Source organism: Phocoena phocoena, chromosome 3, assembly GCF_963924675.1.
Source record: "Phocoena phocoena chromosome 3, mPhoPho1.1, whole genome shotgun sequence".
Lineage (NCBI taxonomy): Eukaryota > Metazoa > Chordata > Mammalia > Artiodactyla > Phocoenidae > Phocoena > Phocoena phocoena.
The window spans coordinates 160,530,954-160,547,261 of record NC_089221.1 but is presented as its reverse complement, the minus strand read 5'-3'; positions in this window follow the sequence as shown (position 1 = coordinate 160,547,261).

Here is a 16,308-nt window from a genome sequence, read left to right as displayed (position 1 = left end):
TCTTATATTCTTTCTAACATATCTGTTAGTTTCCTAGTCTAATTTAATTTTTACTTTGTTATTGTTCTCCTTTTTATTTTTTTATTTATTTTTTTTGCCAACCTACATGGCTTGTGGGAACTTGGTTCATGAGCCGGGGGTTCGGGCCGAAGCTCCTGCAGTGGGAGCTCTGAGTCCAAACCACTGGACTAATAGAGAACCTCAGACCCCAGGGAGTATTCATCGGAGTGAGGTCTCCTGGAGGTCCTCATCTTGGCACCAAGACCCAGCTCTACACAACAGCCTACAAACTCCAGTGTTGGAAGCCTCAGGCTAAACAACCAGTAAGATAGGAACACAATCCCACCCATCAAAGAAAAAAAAATGAAACAGCAAAAAAATATGTCACAGATGAAGGAGCAAGGTAAAAACCTACCAGACCAGATAAATGAAGAGGAAATAGGCAATCTACCTGAAAAAGAATTCAGAGTGATGATCCAGAATCTTGGAAATAGAATGGAGGCACAGCTTGAGAAAATACAAGAAATGTTTAACAAAGATCTAGAAGAACCAAAGAACAAATAGAGATGAACAACACAATAACTGAAATGAAAAACACTAGAAGAAATCAATAACAGAATAACTGAGGCAGAAGAATGAATAAGTGAGGTGGAAGACAAAATGGTGGAAATAAATGCTGAGGAGCAGAATAAAGAGAAAAGAATGAAAAGAATTGAAGACAATCTCAGAGACCTCTGGGACAACACTAAATGCACCAACATTCAAATTATAGGGGTCCCAGAAGAAGAAGAGAAAAAGAAACGGTCTGAGAAAATATTTGAAGAGATTATAGTGGAAAACTTCCCTAACATGGGAAAGGAAATAGTCACCCAAGTCCAGGAAGCACAGAGAGTCCCATACAGGATAAACCCCAGGAGAAACACACCAAGACGCATATTAATCAAACTAACAAAAATTAACTTCAAAGAAAAAACTATTAAAAGCAGCAAGGGAAAAACAAAAAATAACATACAAAGGAATCCCCCATAAGGTTATCAGATGATTTTTCAGCAGAAACTCTGCAGGCCAGAAGGGAGTGGCAGGATATACTTAAAGTGTTGAAAGAGAAAAACCTACAACCAAGATTACTCTACCCAGCAAGGATCTCATTCAGATTCGACAGAGAAATCAAAATCTTTTCAGACAAGAAAAAGCTAAGAGAATTCAGCACCACAAAACCAGCTTTACAACAAATGCTAAAGAAACTTCTCTAGGCGGGAAACACAAGAGAAGAAAAAGACCCACAAAAACAAACCCAAAACAATTAAGAAAGTGGTAATAGGAACATACATATTGATAATAACCTTGAATGTAAATGGATTAAATGCCCCAACCAAAAGACACAGACGTGCTGAATGGATACCAGAAAAAGACCCTTATATATGCTGTCTACAAAAGACCCACTTCAGACCTAGGGACACATAAAGACTGAAAGTGAAGGGATGGAAAAAGGTATTCCGTGCAAATGGAAATCAAAAGAAAGCTGGAGTAGCAATACTCATATCAGATAAAATAGACTTTAAAATAAAGACGGTCACAGACGTAGAGAAAGGACTTGAGGACACAGGGAGGGGGAAGGGTAAGCTGGGATGAAGTGAGAGAGTGGCATGGTCATATATATACTACCAAATGTAAAATAGATAGCTAGTGGGAAGCAGCCACATAGCACAGGGAGATCAGCTCAGTGCTTTGTGACCACCTAGAGGGGTGGGAGGATGGGAGGGAGACGCAAGAGGGAGGAGATATGGGGATACATGTATATGTATAGCTGATTCACTTTGTTATAAAGCAAAAACTAACACACCATTGTAAAGCAATTATACTCCAATAAATGTTAAAAAAAAATTTAAATAAAGACTGTTACAAGAGATAAGGAAGGACACTACATAATCATCAAGGGATCAATCCAGGAAGAAGATATAACAATTATAAATGTTTATGCACCCAACATAGGAGCACCTCAATACATAAGATAAATGCTAACAACCATGAAAGGGGAACTTGACAGTTACACAATAATAGTAGGGGTCGTTAACACCCCACTTACACCAATGGACAGATCATCCAAACAGAAAATAAATAAGGAAACACAAGCTTTAAATGACACAATGACCAGATAAATTTAATTTATATTTATAAAACATTCCACCCGAAAGTGGCATAATACACTTTCTTCTCAACCAGGCTAGATCATATCTTGGGTCACAAATCAAGCCTCAGAAAATTTAAGAATATTGAAATCATATCAGCCTGTTGTATTTTGTTATAACAGCATGAGCAGATTGAGACAGAGCTTGCTGCATACCAGGTCACATCATGGTGGAGCCAGTCAGGTGCATCGGATTCCCGGGGATGTTATAATAAACAAGATGGCTTAAAACAACAGAAATGTATTCTTTTACAATTCTAGAGGCCAGAAGTTGAGATCAAGGTGTCAGCAGGACCGAGCTCCTTCTGAAGGCTCTAGGGGAGGATCCTTCCTTTTCTCTTCCAGCTCCTGGGGGCTCCAGGCATTCTTTGGCTCATGGCTGCATCACCCAACCTCTGCCTCATTGTCACATGATGTTCTTCCTATGTGTCTGTGTCCAAATTTCCCTTTTCTTATAAGGACACCATCCACCCTAATTCAATTATGCCCTCTTCTTAACTTGATTAACATCTGCAAAGACCCTATTTCCAAATAAGGTCATAGTCACAAGTGGCAGGGATTAGGACTTGAATCAAATATCTTTTTGAGGGGACACAATTCAACCCACCATACATGGGTTTGGAGGAGACAGGCATGGGGGTTAATTTAGTTAGTACTGTGACTTTGGTCAAGCTCTTCCCTCTCTGAGACTCTGCTAAAGCATGGTGATGACCAACACGCCCCTCCTGGCCCATCTGATTGTCTCCCAGCCTTCTGCATCTCATTAACAGTCACCCATACACCCAGTTGTTCAGGCCCCAAACTCAGAGTCATTCTCAGTTCCTCTCCGTCACCCCAAGTCTGTCACCTCAGGAGCTATCCACCCAGTCCAAGCTCCACCATCACCTCTCAACTCATCTCCGCATCTCCACCTTGACCCCCTGAGGTCTGTTTTCCGCTTCTCAGCCAGCTGGTGGCTAATCTCTTCCCCTGACATTTAGAACAAAATCCAGTCTTCTTAAAAGAAGACCCAATTTGTCTCCTCGACCTCATCACTGCTGTATGTCCCACAGACCCATGGTAGAGGGCTGAATGGTGGCCCTCCCAAAGTGTATGTCCATGTCCTCACCCCTGGAAACTGTGACTGTGACCTTAACTGGTAAAAGGGTCTTTGCAGATGTAACTAACTTAAGAATCTTCAGAAGAGATCATCCCGGATATTAGGATGGGCTCTAAATCCAATAAGTGTTCTTATCAGAGAAAGGCAGAGTGGGATTGGGGAGGAAGAAAGAGAAGAAGGCCATGTGAAGACAGAGGCAGAGATTGGAGTGATGTGGCCACAAGCCAAGGAACACCTGGAGGCCCCCAAAGCAGGAAGAGGCAAGGAAGCATCCTCCCCTAGAGCTTTCAGATGGAGCTCTGTGGTTCTAATAAGGAACAATTTCCAATGTACATAGTGGAAAAAACAAGATGCAAAACAGCAGGTATTTTAAAAAGAGAAGATGAGGACACATATATGTATACATGCTCACATAGGGAAAGAATATTTTAAAATTTATTTATTTATGGCTGTGTTGGGTCTTCGTTTCTGTGCGAGGGCTTTCTCTAGTTGTAGCAAGCGGGGGCCACTCTTCATCGCGGTGTGCGGGCCTCTCGCTATCGCGGCCTCTCTTGTTGTGGAGCACAGGCTCCAGACGCGTAGGCTCAGTAGTTGTGGCTCGCGGGCCCAGTTGCTCCGCGGCATGTGGGATCCTCCCAGACCGGGGCTCAAACCCGCCTCCCCTGCACTGGCAGGCAGGCTCTCAACCACTGCACCACCAGGGAAGCCCGGGAAAGAATATTTTTAAAGTGGGGAGAGCAAGGGGGCATGGTGGTGTCTGGGGGAGGGAGACAGAAGTTGGGGATGGGGAGGAGACTTGGGAACACTGCTCATGTTTTGGAGTCTTTGCATATTTTATCACATGCATGTATCACAGAGATCACCTTTGTTTTAAAATGCTGGTTAGAAAGCTGGAGCAGTGCTGCCCCCATAGAACTTTCCATGATGATGGATATGTTCTCTGTGCTGCCCAATACAGGCAGCCACCAACCACACCTGACGACTGAGTGCTTGAAACAGGGTTAGTTCCACTGAGAAAGGGAATTGTCAATTTTATGCAAGTGTCATCCATTTAAATTTAAATGGCTACCAGCTACCAAATTGGACAGTGCCACTGTGTAGCATCGTGGACAACGTCTTAGGATAACATATTAGGTGAAAAGAGCCAGGTCCAGAAGTGGAGGTAGGATTTGGAGGATATTATGTTAAAAAAAAAAAAACAGCTAGAAGTACAAGGGGGAAAAATGACAAGAAATAAACCAAAACACAACCCACAGCTGGAAATGGGGATTATTTTTTCTTTCTCCAAATGTTCTGTAGTGAGTTTACATTATTTTTAGAAATATATGTATGTATTGTTCTCTCTATATAGCATATTATATACGACAATGTATATAGTATAGTAAATTATATATAGCACATTAAATTAATGTAAATTACTATATGTTATGCTATAGTAAATTAAATCACATATTTTTGTATGCTATATGATAGCACATAGTAAATTAAATGACATATATTGATACTATATTAATTTATCATATGCTATTATAGTACATAATAAATCAAATTATATGTAGTATATTAATTTACTATATGCTGTTACAGTACATAGTAAATTAAATGACATATAGTACATTAACGTACTATGTGCTATTTTATATACGTATGAAATCAAATTACATATAATATATTAATTTACTTATACTATATCATAGTATACTGTTATACTAATGATATTAAATATAAAATTATATATTCAATATAATTTAGATATCCTAAGTTATTCGATGCCTCCTGAGTTTTGCAAGTGCTGGACGGTTCAGCTCCCTGGACAGATGCACCTGCTCTGTGTCTGGCAGTCCAGTTTTTAAGCCTCTTCCTGTCCTTCTCGGATAAGCGAATTCACCTCTCTGAATGTTAGTTCCTCACCTGCAAAATAGGAAGGTCATCGTGCGTCCCATGTGCTAGAAACCGCTTCTCCAAATGTGCTCAGTGCACCTATGTGGTCCCCGAAATCCTTTCCAGGATCTACAAGGTCAGACCCCTGACCATGACATTAATACTACGTCATTTGCCTTCTTCTCTGGGTTGGCATCTGCCCTGACGGTACACTAGCAACCTGCTGGTGCCTTAGCAGGAATCAAGACAGCAGCGCCAAGTGTACAGGAAGTCGCGGCTGCTCACCACAGCGCACGCGCAGAAAAAGCAAAAAAGCGGGGTGGGGCGGGGGAGCCAGTGTCTCTTGATGTTATTACTGAAGCTTGGTGAAACAGTAAAAATTACTAATTTTTAAAAATTTCAACCCTTGAGTATGTTTTTCCTCCTCGTTCACTTTCTCATGTTATTTTATAATTCACATACGATAAAATTGACTCTTCTTGTGGGTGGGTGGGTGGGTGGGTGGGTGGGGGGTAGCAGATTTTAGCGCATGCGCAATTCGTGTAACCGCCGCCACAATCAGGATGCTGACCCGAAGAGCTTCATCAGCCCTCAAAACATCCTTAGGCTGTCCCATTGGACATCCCTCCCCAACGCCTGGTACCTCCCCGTTTCTCTGTCAAGGTAAGTTCTTCTGGAGAATGTCACATGAATGGAATCATACGGTAGGTAACTTTCTGAGGCTTCTTTTCACTCAGCATAATGCCTTTCAGAGTCGTACATGTTGTCACGTATCAAAAGCTCTCTCTTTTTCATCGCTGGGCAGTATTCCATTGTACGCATGTATCAGTCTCTACTCAGGATATTTGGGTGGTGGATAGAGTCTTGGGGCTGCCATGACAAAGCACCATAAACTGGGGGGCTTAGAACAACACAGATTTATTCCCTCGGGGTTCTGGAGGACGGAAGTTCAAAATCGAGGCATTAACAGGGCCATACTTCCTCCCAAGGCTCTAGGGGAGGATCCTTCCTTGCCTTTTCCAGCATCTGGTGGTGGCTGTCAATCCTTGGCGACGATAATCAGCTTGTAGATGCATCACTCCAATTTCTGGTTCCACTGTTACATGGCCTTTTCCTCTTTATGTCTGAGTTCAACTTTTCCTCTTCCTATAAGGACACCAGTCTTACTGGATTAGGGCCCAGCCTGGTGGCCTCATTTTAACTCAATGACATCTGCCATGAACCTATTTCTAGATAAGGTCATATTTTTAGATACTGAAGGTTAGGACTTCAGGTACGTCTTTTAGGGGGACACAATTTACCCCACAATAGGTGAGTCCATGTCTCTTTAATATTTTGTGTAACAAAATGGGAAATACACATAAAGTCCTCCTAATGAGCGTTAGGTTCAACGGTCATCTCTAAAAAAAGGCACTAGAACAAATTTTCGAGTCCAGCTGGCATCTTTTTTCAGGGAACAGCATTTTTATCTGAAATAGCTGACAAACTATGATTCAGACTTGGCTGTTTGGCAGACGTTTTCTCAAAAACAAACAAAAGGAGCCTGTTACTTCAAGGAAAACAACACAGTTCTGTTGCCAACATAAGATTTAAGCTTTCAAGGTAAAATCAACATTTTGGAAATCCCATGTCTGCCACTGTCTGACCACTTTCTGACACTTTAAAAAATTTTTTAGTTATTTATTTTTGGCTGCATTGGGTCTTCATTGCTGTGCGTGGGCTTTCTCTAGTTGCGGCGAGCGAGGGCTACTCTTCATTGCGGTGCACGGGCTTCTCATTGCAGTGGCTTCTCTTGCTGCGGAGCATGGGCTCTAGACGCACGGGCTTCAGTAGCTGTGGCTTAGCTGCTCCGCGGCACGTGGGATCTTCCTGGACCAGGGCTCGAATCCGTGTCCCCTGCATTGGCGTGCGGATTCTTAACCACTGCGCCACCAGGGAAGCCCTCTGACACTTTTAAAAGGCTTTTCTTATGAGACAGAATGGTGGTGATATTAACAAATGTAGCTTTCTGATGTTGAACAATAAAATGTGACAACTTCTGCATAACCCAGGGAACCAATATTTTCCAAATGATCGATGTTACAATCATCACAGGAGATGTATTCAGAGCGCAAGACAGATCAATAGATTTGATTTGATTTGATTTGGTTGTGCCAGGTCTTAGCTGCGGCAGACGGGCTCCTTAGTTGTGGCATGCAAACTCTTACTTGCGGCATGCATGAGGGATCTAGTTCCCTGACCAGGGATCGAACCTGGGCTCCCTGCATTGGGAACACGGAGTCTTATCCACTGCACCACCAGGGAAGTCCCAGATCAATAGATTTTAATGTAGCCAAGCCTAGTGAGTTGAATGGGGGCTGCCAAAAACATATTCATGCTCTAACTGCCGGCATGTGAATGTGACCTTAGTTGGCAAAAGAGTCTTTGCAGATGTAATTAAGTTAAGGATCTCAAGATGAGATCATCCTGGATTACCCGGATGGGCCCTAAATCCAATGACAAGTGTCTTTATAAAAGACAGAAGAGGAGAAGACATAGACACAGAGGAGAAGGCTACGTGGTGAATAGAGACAGGGATTGGAGTGAGGCAGCCCCAGCTGAGGAATGCCTGGAGCCACCAGAAGCTAGAATAAGCAAAGAAGGATTCTCCCCTTGAGGATGGCACATGCAAATGCTCTGGGGTGAGAGACAGCGTGGCATGTTCTAAGAATTGCATAGTTTGGAGAGGCTCAATATTAGACATAAGATATAACAAATTTAGATATAAGCCATGAGAAGTAACAAAATAGACACTTTTTCTATTAAAGCCCAGATGGTAAATATTTTCAGCTTTGCAGGTTAGATGGTCTATGGCTCAACTATTCAGCTCTATCATTGCTGCTTGAAAGCAGCCATAAACAATACATAAACAGATGGGCATGAATGTGTGCTGATAAGACTTTATTTCTGCATGGAAGCAACCTAAGTGCCCATCGACAGATGAATGGATAAAGAAGATGTGGCACATATATACGGTGGAATATTACTCAGCCATATAAAGAAACGAAATTGAGTTATTTGTAGTGAGGTGGATGGACTTAGAGTCTGTCATACAGAGTGAAGTAAGTCAGAAAGAGAAAAACAAATACCGTATGCTAACACATATATATGGAATCTAAAAATAAAAATGGTTCTGAAGAACCTAGGGGCAGGACAGGAATAAAGATGCAGATGTAGAGAATGGACTTGAGGACACGAGGGGGAAGGGTAAGCTGGGACAAAGTGTGAGAGTGGCATGGACTTATATATACTACCAAAAATAAATAGCTAGTGGGAAGCAGCCGCATAGCACAGGGAGAGCAGCTCAGTGCTTTGTGACCACCTAGAGGGGTGGGATAGGGAGGGTAGGAGGGAGACGCAAGGAGGAGATATGGGGATATATATATATGTATAGCTGATTCACTTTGTTATACAGCAGAAACTAAGACACCATAGTAAAGCAATTATACTCCAATAAAGATGTTAAATAAATAAATAAATAATGAATACACATACACACACACACACAAGACTTTATTTCTGGACACACGTGATTCGAATTTCATATAATTTTCACATCTCATGACACAATTGTCATCTCTTTTCCCCCCAATCATTAAACAAATGTAAAATCCATTCTTAACTCTAGGGTTGTACAAAATCAGGCAACCCTGAACTAGCTTAAAAAATAGAACATTTCCAATACTTGAAAGTTCCCTGCACCTCACCCAGTCATGTTCCCAGCCATGAACTTGCATCTCATGTTCATCATTCTCTTCATTTGTGTGACGGTTTTGTTACCAAACCAAGCTTAAGTATGCTCACCAGCACACAGTAAAGTCAACCTACCGACAACAGGTTGTGTTATAGGAAAGTACAGCAATTATTGCAGGCACCAAACGAGGAGTCCAGGCAACTAACGCTCAAAAGACCTGAACTCCCTGATGGCTTTCAGGGAAAGGTTTTTAAGGACAGGATGAGGGAGAGGCTTGCAAGGTACATGATCAGTTCATTCTTCTGATTGGCTGGTGGTGAGGTAATCAGGAGTCAACATCATCAACCTTCTGGTTCCAACGGGTCTGGGGTCTATGTGTTTGTGGTCAACATAGAGTTAACTTCTTCCACCTGAAGTGGGTTTTCAGTATCTGCAAAATAGCTCAAGAACATGGCTGAGAATATTATCTATAGCCCTTGAGGAGGAACTAAATGTCTTTGATTTCGTTTAATGGCTAAACTATTATTATTTTGTCTTGCTTGACTGTTTTTCTTTGCTTCTGCACTTTCTCACTTCTCTAAATTTATTCTTTGGAACTTGGGGAAGGCCTAGGAGGCTAAGGTTTTTCTACAAACAAGAGGTAGGCAGAGGACATGGTGGGTGGATCTCTCTCTGCTCTCTGCCATGTGAAGATATGAGGAGAAGACAGCTATTCGCAAACCGGGAAGAGAGCCCTCACCAGACACTGGATCCGCTGACAACTTGATCTTGGACTTCCCAGCTTCCAGAACTGTGAGAAATAAATGTTGTTTAAGGAGCCCAGTCTGTGGTAATTTGTTATAGCAGCCTGACCTAAGATACCTAATTATGGTAGGTTTTTATGAGGAAACGTGTATACTTGAGGGATGGTGAGATGCCCATTTGTGGGGTGGCACAGAGTTTGATACGACTGCCTTGGTTTTACCTAGTTAATTGTACTGTTCATTTCTTCCATTAACTATCAGATTTTTAGAGTTAGAGTCTTAAAAATCTTCCAGTCCAGGGCTGGCAAACTTTTCCTTCAAAAGGCTAGACAGTCAATATTTCCAGCTGCACAGGCCAGTCTCTGTTGAAATGACTCCACTCTGCTGTTATAGCTTGAGAGGGGCCATAACGATGTGTAAGCAAATGAGCATGGCTCTGTGCCAATAAAAGTTTATTGACAAACACAGGCAGTGGGCCGGATTTGGCCTATGCACTGTAGTTTACCTACCCTTGACCTGGTCCAACATTTTCATTTAATAAGGAGGAATTTGCCCGGGATCATGCAGCAGGTGAGAAGCACTCACCCTCAGAACTCACTCTCAGGCTTGCCAACATCCTGTCTTGGTGCCTTCACTTTGACCTCTCAGCTGGCTTCTCTGAGCTCAGATGCTTGTATCCTCCGCTGATTAAGCTATGACTTTTCCCAGAGGCCTCCAGGCAGGTGCCAATCAGAAAGTGCAAAATAAACACAGTTATAACCGCCCACGTCTGTGGTAACCTTTGGATGATGGTCTTACCTTTGCTAAACACCTGCTCAGTATCAGAGACTCTGCCAAACTCTTCCCACGTGTGTATCTTATGCTTCCTTAAAGACAACCAGAGAAGTGAAGTGTAAAGGAAGAAGCCTATCTCTTGGAATGAGATAGGTATGGATTTCAATTCTGCCCCACTGTCGGCTCTGTGTGATTGATGTCGAGTCACTTGGCCACTGAGCCTAAATTTTTTCCCTTAGAGTGTAACAACCCACTTCAAAGACATACTGTTTAGAAAATACCTGCTTAGGTGCTTGGCATGTTTCGAGTGCTTAATAGAAATTTCTGGCTGCAACTGTGGTCTGGATTTGCTTACGAGAAATAGTGGGCGGCTTCTGTGGGTCCCTGCACCTGGTGCCCGCAGCTTTGTATAATCCCTACCCTTGATTGTAGGGTACTTGGAATTTGCTTTGAATGAACATAAATCAACAACTCATTGAATGTGATTCCTCAAAAAATTAAATATAGAATTACCATATGATCCAGAAATTCCGCTTCTTGGCATATATCCAAAAGAATACAGAAGAAAACTTTGTAGGTGATGAAAATGTTCCATATCTTAATTATGGTGGTGATTATGTGGGCATATTCATTTTGCAAAACTAATTAAATGGTACACTCGAAATGGGGATGAGAAGGGATGAAATGTCACTTCCAAGATTAGGTTGTAAAAAATATATGACCCAGAAATTCCACTCTAAGGTATATAACCCAAAGATACGAAAACAGGTATTCAAACAAATGTTTAGAACAGCACTATCTACAATAGCCAAAGGGTGGAAACAACCCAAATGTCCATCAATGGATGAGTGAGAAACAACATGTGGAATATTATGCAGCCATAAAAAGGAATAAAGTTTCAATATATGTTACAAAGTGGATGAAGCTCAAAACCATTATAAAAAATTATGCTAAGTGAAGGAAGCCAGACACGAAAGGTCACGTACTCTCTGATTCCATTTGTATGAAATGTCTACCATCGATACAGAAAACAGATTGGTGGTTGCCCAGAGCTGCAGAAGCGGGTATGAGGAATGACTGCTTCTGGGCATGGGGTTTCCTGATGGGGTGATGAAAATGTCTTGCAACTAAATAGAAGTGATAGTTATACAACATTATGAATGTACTAAGTGCCACCGAATTGCTCACTTTAAAAAGCTTAGTTTTATGTTATGTGAATTTCACCTCAATTTAGAAAAAAACAACAACTGTGACTTCCATTTTCCTAACAGGAAAGATATTTCTTGCTGGCTTTGATGAATTTGCCGGGTTGAAGAAGCCCCCATGGCAAGAAATTGAGGGCAACTTCCTGTCAACAGCCTGTGAAAAACTGAGTCCTCAGTTCAACAGGCCACAAGAATTAAAACTCTGCCAACAACCATGTGAGCTTGGAAAGCAGACTCTTCCCCAGTCAAGCCTCAAGATGAGACCACATCCTCACTGCTCTTAGTTAATCCTTGAAATAGCCCATTGTAGAGGCAAGATGCTTGAATTTCAAGAGGTAAAGTCACCTGCTTATTTTTAATAAGTTTACCCGACACTGAGCCCCTGCTCCTGTCACCAGCTCTGTGGCCTCCTATGGCTAACATCTGTAAGAGATGCAAATACCTCATGTACAGTAGTTTGCTTGATAAATATTCTTTTGCTTCCTCCTTCCCTTTCTTAGGTGGAGAGTAGGAAGAGGCATCACTTAATGGTTAAAAGAAAAGACGTTGCAGATTTCTCCCTACTGGAGAAGACTACAACATACTCTGTGCTGCTGGGTATATTTTTTACAAATTGAAGATCTGTGGCAACCTTGTGTAGAGCAAGTTTATCAGCACCATTTTAACAACAGCATTTGCTCACTTCACGTCTCTGTCACATTTTGGTAATTCTTGTAATATTTCAAACTTTTTCATTATTATTATATTTTTCATGGTGATCTAGGATCAGTGATCTCCGATGGTACTGTTGTAATTGTTTTGGGTGCCATGAACTGCATGCCCATGTAAGATGGCGAACTTAATTGATAAATGTTGTGTACGTTCTGACTGCTCCATTGACTGGCCGTTCCCCCATCTCTCTCCCTCTCCTCAGCCTCCCTATTCTCTGAGACACAGCAATATTGAAATTAGGCCGGTTAATAACCCTACAAGGGCCTCTAAGTGTTGAAGTGAAAGGAAGAGTCACGTGTCTCTCGCCTGAACTCAAAAGCTAGAAATGACTAAGCTTAGCCATGTCAAAAGCTGAGACAGGCCAAAAGCTAAGCCTCTTGTGCCAAACAGCCAAGATGTAAATGCAAAGGAAAAGTTCTTGAAGGAAGTTAACAGTGCTACTCCAGTGAACACATGAATGATAAGAAAGCGAAACAACCTTATTGCTGATACAGAGAAAATTTTAGTGGTCTGGGTAGATCAAACCAGCCACAATATTCCCTTAAGCCAAAGCCTAATTCAGGACAAGACACTGACTTTCTTAAATCCTATGAAGGCTGAGAGAGGTGAGGAAGTTGCAGAAGAGAAGTTTGAAGCAAGCAGAGGTTGGTTCATGAGGTTTAAGGAAAGAAGCCATCTCCATAACATAAAAGTATAAGGTGAAGCAACAAGTTATCCAGAAAATCTAGCCAAGATAATTAACGAAGGTGACTACACTACACGGCAGATTTTCAGTGTAGACCAAATATCCTTATATTGGAAGAAGATGGCATCTAGGACTTCCCATAGCTAGAGAACGGAAGTCAATGCCTGACTTCCAAGATTGAAAGCACAGTCTGACTCTTATTAGAGGCTAAGGCAGCTGGTGACTTGAAGTTGAAGCCAATGCTCATTTACCATTCTGAAAACCCTAGGGTCCTTAAGAATCATGCTAAATCTATTCAGCCTGTGCTCTATAAATGGAACAACAAAGCCTGGATGATAACACACCTGTTTACAACATGGTTTACTGGATACTTTAAGCCCACTGTTGAGACCTACTGCTCAGAAGAAAAAGGTCCCTCTCAAAATATTACTGCTCATTGACTATACACCTGGTCACCCATGAGCTCTGATGGAGATGTACAATGAGATTCATGTTGTTTTCATGGCTGCTAACACAACATCCATTCTGCAACCCATGGATCAAGGAGTAATTTTGACTTTCAAGTCTTATGTTAAAAAATACATTTTGTAAGGCTATGGCCACCATAGATAGTTATTCCTTTGATGGATCCGGGCAAAGTAAATTTAAAATCTTCTAGAAAGGATTTGCCACCATTCTAGATGCCATTAAGAACATTTGTGATTTGTAGGAAGAGGTCAAAATATCAATGCTAACAGGAGTTTGGAAGAAGTTGATTCCAACCCTCATAGATGACTTGAGGGGTTCAAGACTCAAGTGGAGGAAGTAACTGCAGGTGTGGCAGAAATAGTAAGAGAACTAGAATTAGAAGTGGAGCCTGAAGGTGTTACTGAATTACTGCAATATCATGATAGAACTTTAATGAATGAGGATTGCTTCCTATGGATGAGCAGAGAAAGTTGTTTCTTGAAATGGAATCTACTCCTGGTGAGGATACTGTGAAGATTATTGAAACGACAACAAAGGATTTAAAATGTTACATAAACTTAGTTGATAAAGCAGTGGCAGGGTTTGAGAGGATTGATTCCAATTCTGAAAGAAGTTCTACTGTAGGTAAAATGCTGTCAAAAAGCATCACATGCCACAGAGAAATTGGTCATGAAAGAAAGAGTCAATAAGTATGGCAAACTTCATTGTTGTCTTAAGAAATTGCCATAGCCACCCCAACTTTTGGCAATCATCAACCTGATCAGTCAACCGCCATCAACTCCGAGGCAAGACCCTCCACCAGCAAAAGGATTATGGCTCACTGAAGGCTTAGATGATGGTTTGCGTTTTTTGGCAAATATGTATTTTTAAATTGAGATGTACAATTTTTAGACATAATGCTATTGCACACTTAATAGATCTCAGTATAGTGTAACTTTTATATACACTGGGAAATCAAAAATTTCATGTGACTCACTTTATTGTGATATTCACTTCATTGTGGTCTGGAACTGAACCTGCAATATTTCTTAGGTGTGCCTGTATGGATGTGTGTGTCATATTCATACACATATTTCAAAGCTCTGACCTCTGGACATGGAGACTAACTGTCTCAGTTTGCCTGAGACTATCCCAGTTTCAACACTGAAATGCCCACAGTCTGGGAAACCCTAGGGTGGTTGGTCATCAACTGCTGAGCTGGAACTAGAAGCAATGATATCCCAGTAGCAATGAGCACACCTCATGCACAGGTTTTGGTTTCTAAATACCATTCTCCAACAAAAGAACCAGGGCTCCTTGGAGAAATGGCTGGTTCTAAGGCTGGAACAGCAGAAGTCTCTTGTGTCAGTTCCTTCCCCTCTCTGAGCCTCAGTTTCCCCATCAGTCCAGTGGGAATAACAGTTTCCCACCATAATGGGTTGAATTGTAACCACCCCCACCCCCCCAATAAATGTCTACCCAGAACCTGTGAATGTGATCATATTTGGAATAAGAGTCTTTGCAGTAAGGATCTTGAGATAAGATCATCCTTGATTTAGAGTGGGCTATAAATCCAATGACAAGTGTCCTTATAAAAGAAAGGGAAAGAGACAGAGAGAGAAGGCCATGTGAAGATGGGGGCAGAGATTGGAGTGATGGCAGCAACAAATCAAGGAATGCTTGGAGCCACCAGAAGCTGGAAGAGACGAAGAAGGATCTTCCCCTAGAGCCTTCAGAGAGAGCACAGCCCTGCCCACACCTAGATTTCAGACATCTGGCCCCCAGAACTGTGAGAGAATTAATTCCTCTTGTTTTAAGTGACCAAGTTCATGGTAATTTATTACCATAGCCACAGGAAATTCATACACCCACCTTGGATTGTTGCAATGACCAAGGAAAATAAGGCATGTACAGTGCTCATCAAAGGTTGTGGCACCAAGAAAGAAAGCCCTCGGAATGTGGTTACTGTTCTCTTTCTCTGTAGGACTAGACTCTGGCACCCAGTGGCTCTGCATCCACCCCATCCTTTTTACTACAACAATCTTCCTCTTAACTGAAAGCAGGGTCTCAAAGAGGTATTTGTACACCCATGTTCCAGCAGCATTTTGCAAAATAGCCAAAAGGTAGAAGCAACCCATGTTTTCATCAATGGATGAATGCATAAGTAAAATGTGGTATATCCATATAAAGCAATAATATTTACCCTTAAAAAGGAAGGAAATTCTGACCCATGCTACAACATGGATGAACCTTGAGGACATTATGATGAGTAAAATAGTCCAGTCACAAAAGGGCAGTTGCCGTATGATCCCAGTAATGTGAAGTCCCTATAATAGTCAAAGTCTTAGAGAAAGAAAGTAGAATGGTGGGTGCCAAGGGTTGGGGGAGGGGAAATGGGAAGTTTGTGTTTGATGAGGATAGAGTTTCAGTTTGAGGAGATGGACGAGTTCTGGAGATGAACGGTGGTGATGGTTGCACAGCAATGTGAATGTACTTAATGCCACTGAATTGTGCACTTAGGAATGGTTAAGATGGCAAATTTTATGTTGTGTCTTTTACAATAATAACAATAATAATAGAACCATGTTGTGTATTTTATGATAATAATAATAGCAATAACAATAAAAGAACCTTTCTCTCAACTCAAGACCAAAGAAGCTACTGAGCGCGACACCTGCATCTAAAATTAGGCTGGACTTGAGAGCTGGCCATCAGAGTTCTCACACCTACATGGGATGGCAGCGTCAGCCTGCCCTGCCAGTCATTCCCCAACCAGCCAATGGCTTGCCCACCCCCTTCCCAAAATAGGCTGAGAGGCTATTTTGATACAATCTGTTCTCTT